The following is a 13,332-nucleotide window of genomic DNA, read 5'->3' as shown; positions in this document are numbered from 1 at the left end:
GCAGACACACAAGTGGAAAACGACTCAGAGAGGAGGAAGCCCGGCCCCATCACGGAATCGTCAGGCGGCTGAGAAAGGACGGAGGAGCCCAGAGACAGCCCCTGTCCCTGTCCCACCGAGCAGAGGGGGCAGCGAGTGTCGGGCGCCCGGATCGCTGGACACCTGGGACTGTCCGGGCAGGGCCCCAGGATGCACGTGCAATGGAGCGCAAGTCTGTGTAACAGATGCTGGAAAAGCTGTTTGTCCCCGACTCGCTCCCTGAGGGATCACAGGCAGGCCTGTGCCCGCCGGTGAGGGGTCTGGAAGAACGTTCTCCAGGGTGGCCTGTGGCACAAAGGGAAGCGTGAAGATACCGACAGTGGTGGAAACAGGGAGCCCACCCTCAGAACCACGGCCGGTGGGCCTCACACACACATTCAGAGCCACAAACCGCTACTAATGTCTCGTCCGCAGAACGAGGGGACAGTCAACAAGAACCGCGGGGCAGTGGCGGGGAGCCTCTCCTCCGAGAGGCCCAGCCCACGGCCGACCGAAGGAGGCGCCCCTGCAGGAGAGAGAGCAGAGCAGGGCCCCAGGCCGTATTCTGACACACGCCTCCGAGCAGTCTACACATCCAACAGGCAGGAGCTAGATGCTTGGGTTTTTTTTCAAAGCAACTTCAAATAGGAAAAGGCAGTACGTACTCTCTTAGCAGGAATGGAAAATGTAGTACAGTGGTTGAAGATAAAGGTGAAGAAAGCCAGGCGAAAATGCACCGACTTGGAAAACGGGAGAGAAAACCGGGGGTGATCGGAGACCCGGGCCGAGAGAACACAGCCTCCTCCAGCCCCCGTCACCTGCTCCCCTGGGAACAGGCCTTTGAGAAGGGGAGAGGAAGCAGGTCTGGGGAGACCACCCCCGCCTCGCTGACCCCTCCGGGGCTGGGAGGGGAGTCTAACTGCCCCCCCAAATCCGTGCAGAAGCCCAGCCTGGTCTTGAGGAATGTGGCCCAAGGAAACAGTGGCCAGAACCATTTGGGACAGGCCCACGGGTCTGGCCCAGACTCCCTGACCGGTTCGTCTGTCCCTCCATCCTGAGGTCCAACCGGTGGGCCAGGTGCTGGGAAGCCTGCTCCCCGTCTGCGTCTGGGAGGGGAGCCGGTGTGACCGCGGTGGAGAGCGAGCTCTGTCTTCTGCCACAGCCTTTCTGAGGGACGGCTCCCAAGGACAGGCCAGCCTCTGGGAAGGAGGCTTCCTGGGACACCTCCCCCCCACCAAGATTGGGAGAAAGACGGGAGCTCCGAGGCCAAGAGCTGAGGGGAGACTCCTGTTCCCCCAACCCCTAAACCAAGGCAAAGAATCGGGGACCCCCCTCCGAGTGCCCATGCCTCTCCCACAAGCCCCTTCTGCACACCTAGGGGATTTACTGGTATTGAGACCTTCAACAAGAACTCACCCCCGAGTCTGGCTTGCTTGCTGATGTATTTATAGACACAAAATCAGGCCCCTGACACTGATGGGGACAAGCAGGTCGTCACCATTAAACACGCTTTTGAGAAGTAACTGAAGGGGGTCTGCCCCTCCTGCAGCCTCACTGTCACCAGACCCATGCAGGGGCGCTCGGGGCACAGAGGGGAGGGCGCTGTCCCAGGGCAGCACTGTGACGGGCGTAGAGGGGTGGGGCTGGGGACTTGGGGGCTCTGAGGACCTCTCCGGGGTAAGCACCCGCAGCAGCAGGGCCCAGGGAGAGCAGCGGCTCTCTGTCCCGGGCTTCTGAGCAAACGGAAGCCAATCCAGACACCCGAGCCAGAGAGCCGCGTGCCTGCTCCCCCTTCCCAGTGCGCGGGCTGAACACCCTGTTCCCGGGACACAGCGGCTCCAGGAAGGAAACGCGCTCCAGACCATTAACACGGTGGGTGCCATCCGCCACTCCCCGCCAGGCCCTGCTCTGCAGCCGTAGCACACTCCGCTGGCCTCCCCGCGGGCCGGCCACCGCCTGCGGCCAGCCGCTCAAAGTCCCCTGTCCGGGAGGCGCTGCCTGGGGGACTCCAGGACGCGCAACTGGCAGCCGCCAGGGCCCCTTGCGACCTCCAGAGGGCAAGAGGGCCCTCGCACAGCCTGATCTCACGGTGAAAGCTGTCCTTTCCAGGGCGCCCCAGCCGTCCTGAGCTGGTCCGTAGGTCCAGCCGCCCTGGAAGGGAGGGGGCTCCCAGCCACGACCCTGAAACACGGGCATTGTGGGCGATTCTTGTGGAGGCCACCCACCCAGCACAGAGAACGCCCCCAAAGAAACAGCTCTAGGACGTTCCCAAACAGGGACAACATTTTTCAAGATTGAAGGGGCCTCCAGTGCTCAGAAAAATGAAGGAAAATAGTCTGAATCCAGGCACGTCCTCAGGGGCCACAAATCAAACGCCCACAGGGAAGGAGACATATTTTCACAGCAGCCCGAGTCAGGGATGCCTCAGCCTTGTCAGCAGTGCAGTGCAGGTGGGGACAGGGGAGTCACCCGTGCACACACAGCACACGTGTGCACACATACGAGTGTGCACGCACAAACACACATGTGCACATCCACAGCACACACGTGTACACATGCAGCACATGAGCACACATTCACAGCACGAGTGCACACACAGTACACGCATGTACACACATGAGTGCACAGGGACACAGAGTACACACATGCACATTCACAGCACACATGCGTGCACACATATGAGCGCACATGCACACACAAACATGCATGTGAACATGTAGCATACACATGTACACATACCATTCACGTGTGCACACATGCACACAAACACATGCACACACGGTACACGCACGCACATTCACAGCACGTGTACACATTCACAGCACACACATGTACACATGAGTACGCATGCACACACAAACACGCGCGTGCACATTCACAGCACACACGTATACACAACCCATGCACACGTGCATACACATAGTACATGCGTGCACATCCATAGCACACGTGTGTACACATTCACAGCACACATGTGCACACTCATTACACCCGTGTGCACACACGAGTGCACACAAACACACGTGTGTGCACAATGCATTGCACACGTGTGCACAAACACATGCACAAATATACACATACGCACGTGCACACAAACACTCACATACCCTCCCAATTCCTTTCAGCTCAATCACCTGAGAAAGCCCTGTGGCCGGCAAGCCAGGCCCCATCCTGGAACGCTCCCTCTGCGTCGGCCAGGGGATGCCCCCACCGGGGGCTCCCCTGTCACAGATGCCAAGGAAAGGACACCGAAGAGGGATCCGTCTTGCGGGCTGTGAGTTTCAGGGAGGAAAACAGCATTTTAAATAATTTCCCACAGAATCAGGGACACAGTAGAGACCACCTGCGTAAAAATAGAGATGGGCTGAGCCCTCGCCCAGAATGACACTTCCAGTCAGCGGGGCCCCTGCCAGGGAGAGGGGAGGAGAGGAAAACAGGGGTCCCGACACTGGGGGCGGCCGGGCAGGGTTGACGTGAGACCGTGTGCCGCGCGTCCAGCTGGGGCCCGGCTCCGGGCCCTCGGGAAGCCACACCGCGGGCGCTTCCTCCTTCCGTGGCCCGCGTTCCCCGCAGGGACGCCCGTCTGTCCCTTCCTACGCCTGTCGCCCGTCGGCACCAGGGACTGCTCGTTTGTGCGCGTACTCCCTCCTGCCTGCACGCGTAGCTCTCCCGGCCCCCCCTCGAGGGCCACGGAGGGGAGCACCCCAGAAGTCTGCCCTGTGATGTCGCCATGCCGTGCTGGAGCCACGCCAGGTGCCTGCTTGCCGCGCTAAGCACACAGGCGTCTGGAACTCAAACACCCGCCCAGCATGAGCAGCTGCGGGGGCGAGAGATGTGCGGCCGAGATAAGGCCCCGAAAAATCTCCCTGGCAGCTGGGCGCGCGTCTAGAATCGACATTTCCCTCCAGGGTTTGGGCCTCTGGCCCTCGGTTTCTCGTCCGCACCCCAACTGCAAGGACGGGCCTTCTTGCCGGTCTTCCCTGTTCTGGCTGCCGGCCCCGCCTCCACCCCACAGTCTCCGCAGAGACACAGACTCTGTCTCTGGGGAAAGGGTCTCTTGCCCCCCCAGGCCAAAGACCACACTGTCTGTTGTTGAGTTGTCTGGGCACTCATCGAACTCGAGACCTGGCTGGGTTTCCCCAGAATTTGGCTCCCGAACACCTCTGACTAACACGTCTGCTACTCTGGCTCCTTGAGCTGGGCCCGTACTGGCACCGGGGGAGCCCCAGCCCTCCGGGGTGCACGTCTCACCCACCCCTGCCTGCTGCCAGGCCAGGCCTCGTGAACCAGCACGACTCTGCCTCCCGGCCTCCGCCCGTGCCCTGAGCCCCGCGGCACGCACTGGGTCCCCGCGTCCCCGGTGCCCGGCGCGCACGCTCTCTGCGAGGGGCAACTGAGGCGTGACTGGGGCACTGGGGGGGTCGGTGTGTCCGTGGACTGACTCAGATGCAATCGCAGAGGACGTGGGGCTTCAGATGACTCTTGGAGGACAGGGGAGTTTAGATAGGAAAAGGGAACCAGAAGCCCTCCATCTGCAGGAAGACGGCTCCCGGAGGCGCGAGCTGAGCCCTGAGAAGGCACGCGCGGCCCGGACGGACACGCTCGTGCAGAGGTGGCGGTTGATGTAGTCGAGCGTCGGGTCAGAAAAATCTGGTTTTGTGGCAAGCGGTAGAGAGCGGCTGTACTTGTCAGGGTTCCCCAGAGAACAGGTCGATCCCTCCGTCTAGAGAGGCCGATGGTAGGGGCTGGGCTCCCGCGGGCCCCACACGTCCAAGATCCGTAGATGCTGCCGTGGGAGCAAGGCCGTCTGCGGGAGAGCCCCTTCCTCCTCGGGGAACCTCACACTCTTCTCTTCAGGCCTTCAGACGATCAGACAAGGCCCACCACCGTGTGGAAGGTCAGCGGCTCTCTTCAGACTTGACGAACTTCAATCTCATCTAGAAATAGCTTCACGGCGGCATCTAGATGGGGGTTTGACGGAACACCCAGGCGCACGGCTGCCACGGCCAGCCACGTCAGTCGGTGCGTGCTCCTGGGGTGGAAAGGACGTCCCAGCACACGGAGCACGGCAGCGGGGGCTCTTCAGCGGGAGGCCTCTGGAGCCGCACGAGGTCCTTGCTGCACGGGGACCCTGCCTTCCAAGGCACGACAAAGCAGAGAAGATACGGTCGGTGTTGCAGAGGACAGCTCGCTTCGAGAACGTTCTGCGCCCTTTGCCTTGTGCTGATCTGACGTTCCCTGCTCCTCACGAGCTTGGAGAAGGGAGGACGGACAGTCAAAGGGCTTCGGGAGGGCAGCAGCCCTGCGGGGCCTCTCCTGACGTCCAGTGATGAGCCTGACACGATGAGACAGACAGAGCCTAGACTAGGTCACTGTGACTTTCAGCACCTGCGCTCTGTCACGCCCGCGCCCCTTTGGGACGCGTAGGCAAGTTTGGCCGCGGTAGCGGAAGCAGGGAATCCAGCACGCCGTTTTCAGCGCGCAAAGAGGCAGCGTCGTGGAAGGACACGCCCAGAGCAAAACAGGGCGATGTTAACCAGAGACGTCAGAGCCATGTCCGCTCCCGGCGAGAGGACGGAGCAGGACGGGAGCGGCTCTCGGGACCGGGATGCTGCGTTCCTTCGTCCGGAAACCGCTTACGTACACGCTCGTCTCATCATACTTCCAGCCGCACGCACCCGCTCGCCACGGAGCACGGCCTCGCACTGAAACGTCCCTGCAGGCGTGGGGCTCCTGTCCCAGTCAGTACCCAGCGTTGTCTGGAGGCCTCGAGCATATGCGGGGGCCATTCACAGCTGGCACGAGGCTGTTTACACGTGAGCGCCACGGGGTCGGCCGTTCCGGAGAGCCCCGCATCGTATGACAATCGTGGAGCCTCTCAATCATTCGTCTCCATTTACCAACTGAAATTTTGTCTAGTATCTGAACGTTTTTCTTCGGGGACGTGGCGCTGGTGCCGATTCATCACGGAGCGTAGTCCAATTAAGTTGCCCCCCAGATACCTACGAACCCCATATCTGACAAAGGAAAGGGCTTATAACCAGAATACACAAAGAACTTGCAAAACTCAGCAGTGGAAACAAAATTCCAACTAACAATGGGCAAAATACGTGAGTAGATATTTCAGCAAAGAAGATACGCCGATGCGAATGAGCACGCGGGAAGACGTCCCGCATCATCAGCCCCCAGGACCGCCAGCAGGCACCGTCGGAGCGGGTGAGGAGCCCACGGCGGCCAGCAGCAAGGCTGGAGGGAGAAGGCCCTCTCGGCCCAGGCGGGAACAGTGCGGGCAGGTCCCCGGGCCCACGTTTGGCCAGTGCAGCCGTGGCCTGCTCATCTCCCCGCCGGACTCTCTCCTGAGCATCTTGAATGTTCTCTTCATCGGGTTCGAGTCATCGCCACGTCTGTGGCTCCCACGGGCCAGCACGTGAAAACCACGCTCCCTTCCCCCTTCCCGTGCCCTCTGACCTCTCCTGTCTGGGGTCGCTACTCGTAGCCCGCTCGGCGGCCCCAGGTCACCTGCTGTGCCCCACATCGTCCCACACGTCAGTGTCTCGGCCCGCACCAGCGTCCACGCTCTGCCCTCTGCCAGTTCCCCGTCTTCTGAGTCCCGTCGCCGAGGCCCGGATCCAGGGCCCCCACGTGCCCGCGGCCACGGGGAGAGCCTGGTGCGGGAGGCCCACGCCAGGCCCCTCTGGGCAGAGCACACGCTGACTCGCCAGGCCCTCGAGGCCTTGTCCCGACAAAGGTGTTCACAGGGTTGGCACAAGGCCGCGCGGGGCGCCGGGGCGCGGAGGAAGGGAGCTCGGGTGCCAGCCCCGGAGGAACGAGCTTCCAATTGCACGGGAGGCAGGGCCTGGGGCCAGGGGTCACACTTGTGTCACCGGGCCCTCCGAGGAGCCCGCGTGCCCCCTTCTCCCCCCAGCCCTGTGCAATTACGACCCCAAAGGCGAAAGCCCCAGCTGCCCAGACAACCACCGAGACCCAGTCCTGTCCGTGTCCGTGTTTAGAAAGCCTCAGGTTCAGGTGCAGTCCTGTCCCGCGGACCCACGGTGTGGGCTGGGCACTGTGGGCTGCGGGAAGGCGACAGGTCCCCAGTCTGCTGGCAGCTTCACTGTAAATTTTGAAATAGAGGACTGTCATTTCCCCAAAAGCCACCTGCTGCTTTTGTTACCACACTGTCCCCTGTTAAGGACACACGTCCCTAAAATCCCTATACTGAAGCCCTGACCCCCAATGTGATGTGATGATGTTAGGAGGTGGGGCTTGGGGGGTGATGAGGTCGTGGGGTGGAGCCCCCTTGGGAGAACCCGGAGAGCCCCTGGGCCCCTCCCGCCACATGGGGGCAAGAAGAAGACCGTGTCTCTGAACCCAGAAGCACGTTCTCACCAGACACGGACTGTGCGGGTGCCTGGGCCTCAGAACCATGGGAAACGCGTGAGAAACGCATGTCTGTTGTTGAAGCCGCCTGATCCGAGGGGTTTCCACGTTAGCGGCCAGGACGGATGGAGGCAGCCCCGTTTTCTGCCCGGTAAGAGTCCTGCCTCGTCACACGGGGGGACGCTGGCCTCTTCCCGTTGCTGGTTCCACCCCTGTGCTGTCCCCAGACCCTGGGGATTTGCTGTTGAGGGACAAATGCCGGGGCTGTTAGCAGCCTGGCCTGCTCTCTCTCTCTTCTCTCCCTAACCGCCCATCTCACACTCGAGGCAGAGCAAACACCCCAACTACCAGAGCAAACACCCCAACTAGCGTCCACTGCATCCTCGTCCCCGAGCGCGGCCGTTCGGTGGCTCGGATGCCAGAGTTGCTGCTGGCTTACAGAGCCGAGGGCCGCACTTTCAGGAATTTTCCGGAGCTCCTCGTTAAAGGCAAATCAGGGACGCTTCCGCTAGCCCTCGGGCCCCAAGGAACCGTCACCTCTCACACGGCCACAGCAGAGCCCACAGTAACTCAGGGAGGCGACTCTCACCCTGGACGGGGCTCCTGGGAGAGCCAGGCTGTTTCCGCAGCCTCCCTGCCCCGCCACCCCCGGACTTTGCTGTCAGTCGGCGCCTCCCTTGCCCGCGGCCGGTGCTCTCAGGACACTCAAGTGCACTTCTTGGCTGTAGACAACAAAAGACTTCAGAGGATGTTTACTCCCTCCTAAAATATTAGCGATCTCCTCGGAATCGGAGCACGGGCCCGCGGGACGAGCGCCTTCAGCCCAGGCTTGGAGCCCGTCCAGGGAAAGTGGAAATAAGGTCTGCACCGCCAGATGTGAATAGCATTTCTGTTTCAGCCCAGCAAAACCGACGCGGTTAGAGAAAGGCCAGAGAAAGCCGCCTCCCTGCCGGCTCAGCCGTGCCGCGAGCACCAGGTGCCTGATTTTACCTTTCATCAACAAACGAAAATTCTTGGCTCGTTTCACACCAATTCTGCCTCTTTGGCCCACCTGGGATGCCTACCTACAGCTTTTGACATGTCTTAGGGGAGGTTTGCTTTGCAAAACTGATGGGAACTGAGGAGGAGAAACACGGGAATCAGGACGGTTTGTTGTACGCCCGGAGCTCCCGTGTCCGTCCAAACAGCTGAACGCGGAAGGCTGGAGCCACAGAGCACGGGCCCTCCGCCACGCCGGGCCTGCCGTCCACACCGTAGCAGCCTCTACGTGGGCACCCGGGTTCTACAACGTTCCGACGCCACCGTTTGATTCTGCACCATGTGAAGACACATCCACGGTGCCCCTGGTGGCCTGAGCCTCTAAGGGACGCCTCAAGGAACTTTGTTCAGCGTCTTTGGCAACCCCCAGTCTCCCTGTTTTTAGAGTGTCTTTCAAAAATAAACGTTGAATTATCCCTCAGCGTTGGGTAACACCTCTCTTCCTGTAAAGACGGATCAGCTGTGTCTGCCCGTGTGTGAAAGAGAGAGAAAGACGAAATGGGGAAATCCATTTAAATGGTAGAACTGTTTTAATATGTCCCATTCACGTCCACACTTCATCGTTATTTTTGCTGAGTTTCTCGGCGTGATGACCCTGGAGGGGTCCTTGCTGCTAGGGAGGGCCCCCCACACACCTGGGGACACAGCCCGGCGTGCTTCCCCACGCACCCGAGGTGGCCCTGGGACGCCCGTGTCCCCAAGGCCTCCTGCGGAGCCCGGCGTCTGTCAGAAGCTGAGGAGGCGGCCTCCGGGGAGGCTGCGTGTGGGGAACCTCAGACGGCCTCTACGGTCCTTTCTCAGAGGCACTGAGGACGCTTCCTGGGAAATCAGGCATCGCTCCAAGCCGGTTTTGAAAGTATCTGATAAATACCTAATGAAGACGTCAGGTGCCCAAGAAACGTCAGTGGCTTCATCATATAGACGCATTTCTGCTTCGCTAGGACCTTGCAGCCCGATTCCGAACCAACGCTTCTGACGTGGGCAGCTCTGGGGCCGGGACCGGTCCAAGTGCAGCCAGGGGGTGGGGGACAGATGCTCAGCCAGCGCGGGGAGGAAGGAAGGGGCGGAGGGGGGAGGCGGGGCGGGCAGCACGTGCAAGGAGCCGCCTGCCAGAGGGCCGTGCCCCCGGCCTCCACCTCTGCACCCGGGATGCACCTCGGCTCCGAGGGTCAGGTTGGAGCGGTGGGCCCGTGGGGAGTCCGCCTCAGGCTCCACACCCTCTTCTCTGCTGCCCCCTTGCAGCCCTGTCCTCCGGGAACAGCCGGGGCCACCAGCGAGAGAACCGGACGACGCACGGTCTCTGCCCCCCACGCTGATGGGTGAACCCCAGGAGGGGACAGGGAGCGTGGCCGAGGCGGGAAGCTGCTTCTGGTCACAGCTCTCCAGGGGGCCTGTGGACCCCCCCGCCTCACGCAGACAGAGCGCTGCCCAGGGCCAGGAACTCCCGTGTTTGCCTGGAGCACGAGTCCCCTCCCTGGGCGTCACCCTTAGAGCCCTGACCCAGCCCAGGGGTCGCCCTCGGTCCGGGGAGGAGCAAGCCGGGGTCCAGCATGCGGTCCTCCGAGCTCCCCAGGGGAACAGCGTGGGGACACATGTTTTCCCTCTTTGGTCACAGACACTGCGGCTCTCGGGTGGCCAGGAGCTGCGGGTACCCGCCCCCCTGTGCCGTGCGGCAGCTCCAGCATGTGCCAGAGGGCCCAGGGCGAGAGAGAGGGCGCTCTGTGCCCGCTGAGAATGCCACCTGCAGCCGGCCTGCCCCAAGTGCCTACCCAGCGGGACAGTGAACCCGGCACTGTGGTGGGGGGCAGGGACACAAAGACAGAAAGATAAATCTGAGCGATAAGGTGATGAGGCACAAAGCCCCTGTGGCCACGGGAGAAAGTGCTCTCGTGACCGTGTGTCGGCAGCTGCAAAATGTCACAGCAAAAACCCCAACGTGCTGCTTGGGGTGTGGGGGGCATGAAGAGATCGGGGGGCTGGCCGGTCTGGGGAGGCTTCTGAAGGAGCTGGGTTTCGAGCTGGGTCTTCCAGTAACAGCCACGAGCCGGCAAAGCCAGGAGTGGAACGCGGGACGCGCCAAGACCAGCATAACCCCGTCCGGCGGGTGCGCGGTACCCCCTCCCCGCTCGTGTGTGAGTCCCCCACACCCCACACCACACGCAACACTGGGCTTTACTCGGGGTGCCCACAGACCCTCCTTATAATCCGACACCCAGTGACCCGTAACTCTCTGAAAGCTTTCTGGCTGAAACTATTTAGTCTCGGTTTCTTTTTCCCCCAAAGAGGCGATTTTGTATGGATGTTTAAGGCAGAACAAAATTGTTTTATTTTTGAGTCATGAGAGAGAATTTTAGAGACGTCTTCTTTGCTCTCCAGTGTGATTTCTGAGCAGGGGGGAGGGGGAGGCTCGGTGTGCCGGGCCCCCAAGCACGGATGTTCAAGCGTCCACACCTCTTTAGTTTCCAAGGGGAAGATGCCTCGTGATGGGGAAGGTCCGAGAGGAGCTGGACGTCGAAGGGTCTGGTTTGCAAACCCCCCCCCCCCCGATGGCACCTGTCTCCGGGGCCGTGCCCACGAATGAAGGCGTCCTGGGAACAGGCTGGCGTGACCTGGCACCCCCCACATCCCCGCGAGCATGGTGGGAGCCAGGTGAGTGCGACACCGTGAAGAGACAGCAGCCCGGACAGAGTCCCGAGCACGTACCTGAGAGACACCTGCACCCCCGGGGTCCGCAGAGGAGGCGAGCGGAGGCGGGACCCCCTGGACGAGGACGCCGCGAGGAGAGGGGCCGCTGCGGCTGTTGGACTGCAGAACCCAGGTCCCGGCTCCTCACCCCGGGGCCCGGACGGGAGCGCAGAGCACGGTTGCCGCGGCGGCCCCTCCTGACGCCCCTCTGGGACGCGTTCCGAAATGGGACATGTCGCATAACAAGGTGCCTGTACTTAGCACCGCTGAAGTGCACTCTTAAAAATGCTTGGGCCGGTGAGTTTTATGTCGTGGTGGTTTTGTGTTTTTTTTTTTTTTTTTTTTTTACCATAACTAAAAATAAAAAAGGAAAAACAGGGGGAAACCGGGAGAGGAAAGGTGCCCAGGCCCACACAAGGCTCGCCCCGCTGGGCCTCGGGAGCCCCCTCCCCCGGGAACCCGCCTCCCCGCGACAGGCCGCGTTACAGGCGTGTCTGGTGCGACGTCCCTGGGGCAGGGGGCGGGGGTCCTCTTGCGGGTCCAGGCCGTCTTCCCCACGAAGCGGGGCTCCCTCAGGCAGACGCCTGCCTCTCCTCTCCCGCACGGCCCCACCCCTGCGCACACGGGAGGGGCGCCCCGGCACCGAGCGCCGTGCGGGGGAAGCCGGGGCCCGAGAGCTCCGTCACCATCAGTGAGGGGCCGTGAGTTCCACACAGACCCACAGCCTTTACCTGAAGATACGTTCAGCTCTTACTGAGACGTTCGGCAAGTCGCTGCATTGCCCTAATAATCTGCTCCTTGGTAACGTGACCCTGACGTGAACGTGAAGATGTCCTAGGAACCTGGGCACGGAGATCATGGATTGAGCCTCGGTGCAAACGCCCCGCTCGGCCAGCAGGACCTCCGAACGGTGTCTGTCCACAAAGGGGGAAACAGCCGCAGCAAGTTCCCAGACAGCAGGCGGACGCCGTCCGCAAGCTGAGGCGGAGGCCGGAGGCCGCCCCGGCTCTCACGGTGGAGTCCCAGGCAGGTGGCTATCGGGGGGCGCCGGGCACCTCTGGACCTGGGGGCAGAGGAAGGCTGGACGGCACGGCGCCCATCAGAGGCCGTCTGGGGCCCGCCCCGGGCCCCGGGCGCGGCTGGGGCATCAGGGGTCCCTGGGCTGGGGTCATGTCGAGGACAGGGGGCTCGATGACACGGCATGCCTCACACCGCCCCTGCGTCTCCCCCCGTCTGGCTTGCGGAGTCTGGCGGCCGGCACTTCCCTGGACACTGGCCGGCCGGGCAGAGACCCCAAGACCCCGGCGCTGGGTCCCCGGGAACCAACAGGGACGTAGCACTCGGCGGAGAAGCCAGAGGACTTTCCAGCACCAGCATCTGGGCAGCTACAGACACCTCCAGAGTTGGGGGAGGGGTCGGTGCGTCAGGACACTCCACGTGAGGCTTACGTGCACTCGGGTTAGAAATAAGAGGCCAGACCTTAGAGCGGAGAAAGGAAACAGCCCCCTAGGAAACACAGGACTCAGAAGAGTCACAGCGTCCCTACAGTCAGGCAAAGGAAACGGGGAAATGTTTCGGATATCTGGCCGAGAGCAACTTCCCGCCTGGACGCTGTCGCAGACGAGTGTGCGTCCAGTGTGAGGGTACTGAAGTTAGTAGGTGTGTAAGATCCCCAAACACTGACTTTTCGTGTGCGATGTCTCAGGTGACCCTCTACCCAGACTAGGGAGGGGAGGGCGGGGGAGGGGAGGGGAGCGGGGAGGGGAGGGGAGGGCGGGGGGAATAGACTAGGGCAGAGGAGGGCAGGGAAGGGCAGGGAGGGAGTGGGGAGGGCAGGGTGGGGAAAGGAAGGCAGGGGAAGGGAGGAGAGGGGACAAGGAGAGGAGGCAAAGGCAGGGGAGGGCAGCGATGGGTGAGGGGAGGAGAGGGAAGGGGGGGCAGGGAGGGGAGGGAAGGGCAGGGCAGGGAAGGGAAGGCAAGGAAGCACAAGGGAAGGCCTCCTGGGGGAGAGGACCCCACCCACAGCATGCCCTCCACCCCTGTCCACCGTGCTCCCTGGGGTACCACTGTCCTCCCTCTGCTGCCCTACCCCGGTTACCACTGTCCCCCTCTGCTGTCTTCCCACGGGTACCACTGTTCCCCTCTGCTGTCCTCCCTAGTGAACAATTGTCTTCCCTCTGCTGTCCTCCCTCATGTACCACCGTCCTCCCT

Source organism: Felis catus, chromosome B2 (genome assembly GCF_018350175.1).
Source record: "Felis catus isolate Fca126 chromosome B2, F.catus_Fca126_mat1.0, whole genome shotgun sequence".
Classification (NCBI taxonomy): Eukaryota; Metazoa; Chordata; class Mammalia; order Carnivora; family Felidae; genus Felis; species Felis catus.
Note: the sequence above shows the minus strand (reverse complement) of the source record.